This window comes from Arachis hypogaea, chromosome 16, assembly GCF_003086295.3.
Source record: "Arachis hypogaea cultivar Tifrunner chromosome 16, arahy.Tifrunner.gnm2.J5K5, whole genome shotgun sequence".
NCBI classification, from domain to species: domain Eukaryota; kingdom Viridiplantae; phylum Streptophyta; class Magnoliopsida; order Fabales; family Fabaceae; genus Arachis; species Arachis hypogaea.
In genome coordinates this window covers 87,440,587-87,444,004 of record NC_092051.1, presented here as the reverse complement: position 1 = coordinate 87,444,004, position 3,418 = coordinate 87,440,587, and the positions used below count along the sequence as shown (strand labels likewise).

Here is a 3,418-nt window from a genome sequence, read left to right as displayed (position 1 = left end):
TTTTTCTATTCAATTCAACTTATTCCGCTTCTAAGCTATTCATTCGCACTTCAACCTGAATGTGATGAACGTGACAATCATCATCATTCCCTATGAACGCGTGCCTGACAACCACTTCCGTTCTACCTTAGATTGAATGAGTATCTCTTGGATCTCTTAATCAGAATCTTCGTGGTATAAGCTAGATTGATGGCGGCATTCATGAGAGTCCGGAAAGTCTAAACCTTGTCTGTGGTATTCTGAGTAGGACTCTGGGATTGAATGACTATGACGAACTTCAAACTCGCAAGTGCTGGGCGTAGTGACAGACGCAAAAAGAGGGTGAATCCTATTCCAGTATGATCGAGAACCTCAGATGATTAGCCGTGCTGTGACAGAGCATTTGGACCATTTTCACAAGAGGATGGGATGCAGCCATTGACAAGGGTGATGCCTCCAGATGATTAGCCATGCAGTGACAGTGCATCGGACCATTTTCCAGAGAGGATAAAAAGTAGCCATTGACAACGGTGATGTCCTTACATAAAGCCAGCCATGGAAAGGAGTAAGACTAATTGGATGAAGACAGCAGGAAAGCAGAGGTTCAGAGGAACGAAAGCATCTCTGTACACTTATCTGAAATTCTCACCAATGATATACATAAGTGTTTCTATCCTTATTTTCTATCTATTTATTATTTATGTTCGAAAACTCCATAACTATTTTATATCCGCCTGACTGAGATTTACAAGGTGACCATAGCTTGCTTCATACCGACAATCTCCGTGGGATCGACCCTTACTCACGTAAGGTTTATTACTTGGACGACCCAGTGCACTTGCTGGTTAGTTGTATCAAAGTTGTGAATGAAAAACGATTTATTAAGACGTACGTACAGAGTTTCTAGCGCCGTTGCCTAAGATCACAATTTCGTGCACCAGAGATCAATGAGTGCATTGATTGAGGAAGAGATGAAAATGAAATTGATCCAGAGAATGCAACATCTCCTGAGCCCAATGAACTCCCCATTTCTGATCTTACCCATTCTCTTTAATTTCTGTCATTTACTTTCATGAGCAATTCCCCTATTCCCATTTACAATTCTACACTTTACTTTCAGTCATTTACTTTCAGCTCTTATTTCTAGCATTTACTTTTCTGTTATTTACTTTTTCGTCATTTAATTTTCTACAATTCTCAACTCAAATTCTGATTCGCTCAACTAGAACATTCCTCTAATTAAAGTTGCTTGATCAATCAATCCTTGTGGGATTCGACCTCACTCTATTGTGAGTTTTTACTTGACGACAAATTCGGTACACTTGCCGAAGGAAATTTGTTATGAGACAAGTTTTCCGTGCATCAAGTTTATGGCGCCGTTGCCGGGGATTGATTGTGCATCAACAATGATTAGATTGGAGGATAACTAGCTTGAGCATTTTATTTTTGTTTGATTTAATTTTCTGTTTGAGTCATTTACTTTCTGTTTTAGTTAATTTCTTTCTTTCCCCCTACTTTTTCTTTGTTATTTACCATTCATCTCACTAACCCACTAACTGTTTGATATATTGCATCACTCACACTAACAGTAATTCTGACAGATATACTTTCTGCACCTATTCTCTTTGCTTGTACTTGTTGGTTGTATGACAGGGAGAAGAAGCGGGGCTTCAACTTTCTTTGATTCTGAACCTGAGAGAACCTTCCTTAGACTAAGGAGGGAGGCAAGAGAAAAACGTGTAGTTGGTGCTGAAGAAGAGGAGGAACACTTTGAGGAATACTTTGAACCAAACATGGAAGAAAACATGGAAAACCATCATGAAGAAGAGACTCACAACCATGGCGGAAGAGGTCGAGAAAATCATGCTGGGGAGGATAGAAGAGTTTTAGGCTCTTACATCAATCCAAACCCAGGAAACTGTGAAAGTAGCATTCAAAAGCCAACCATCCATGCCAACAATTTTGAACTAAAACCACAGCTCATCACCCTTGTTCAGAATAACTGTTCGTTCGGAGGAAGTGTCCAAGAAGACCCTAATCAACATCTAACCACCTTCCTGAGAATATGTGACACAGTGAAGTCTAATGGTGTTCGTCCTGACGCCTATAGACTGCTCTTATTTCCATTCTCACTCAAGGATAAGGCAGCCAAGTGGCTGGAGTCTTTACCGAAGGAGAGCTTGACAACTTGGGAAGATGTGGTGAACAAATTCTTAGCAAGATTTTACCCCCTCAACGAATCAATAGGCTGAGAGCTGAGGTCCAAACTTTCAGGCAACAAGATGGTGAGACTCTATATGAAGCATGGGAGAGGTTTAAAGACTTAACAAGGAGGTGCCCACCAGATATGTTCAATGAATGGGTGCAGCTGCACATTTTCTATGAAGGCCTGTCATATGAATCAAAGAAGGCAGTAGACCATTCATCTGGAGGATCTTTGAACAAGAAGAAGACCATTGATGAGGCCATAGATGTCATTGAAACTGTAGCAGAGAATGACTACTTCTATGCTTCCGAAAGAGGGAACACAAGAGGAGTAATGGAGCTAAATAATGTAGATGCTCTGCTAGCCCAAAACAAGCTTATTACCCAGCAGCTGGCTGACCTCACCAAGAAGATGGAGAGGAACCAAGTAGCAGCAATCTCCACTTCATCAACAACCCAAGAAGGAGTGAATGAAGAAGCAGAGGGTAGTCAAGAGCAAGCCAACTACATTGGGAATTCACCTAGGCAAAACCATGATCCATACTCCAAGACCTACAACCCTGGATGGAGGAATCACCCAAACTTTGGGTGGGGAAATCAACAAGACCAAAGCCTTGATCAAAGACGCCCAAATCCAAACAATGCAGCCCACCAACACTTCACATCTAGACCATATCAACACCCCCATAACAACACCTCTCCACATTCATATCAAGGCCAGAATAACCCTCCTCAGCCTGACCTATCATCATTTGATGAAAGAATCTCAAGGATTGAGAATCTACTTGAAGGCATAGGCAAGGAGATTCAAGACAACAAGGTGTTCATGGAGGAAGTGCGAGCCAGTTTCAAGAACCAAGGAGACACAATCAAGAGGTTGGAATCTCAAGTGGGGTATCTCTCTGAACAAATTCCCAAACCCACAGATGGATTCCCAAGTGACACAGAGAAGAATCCGAGAGGTGAAACAAAGAAAGTAAGATGGGAAGATTGCAAGATGGTCACTATAAGTGATAAGGAGACTGAGGACAAGCCAAGCAAGCTATCAGAACAACCTGAAGATACCTCAGTAGAGAAGAAGGAAAAAGATTTCCAAGAACCAAAAATCTCAAAACAGGAGCTGCTGAGACTCTATGCACCTTTTTCCCAACTGCTCAATGGTGCTGTGGAGAAGAGAATATACTCAAGATTTCTTGACTTGTTTGCATCTTCGCATGTGAACATACCGTTCATC

The 3,418-nt window shown here is 41.5% G+C and overlaps 1 non-coding gene across 1 annotated transcript; it reads right to left on the bottom strand.

Annotated features, from left to right (window-relative positions):
• Positions 1–2,224: 2,224 nt before the first annotated feature.
• LOC112760775 (small nucleolar RNA R71) lies at positions 2,225–2,331 on the bottom strand. The gene has a single exon (XR_003181198.1). It is a non-coding gene; the product is annotated as a small nucleolar RNA R71 (small nucleolar RNA).
• Between the last annotated feature and the right edge of the window lie 1,087 nt (positions 2,332–3,418).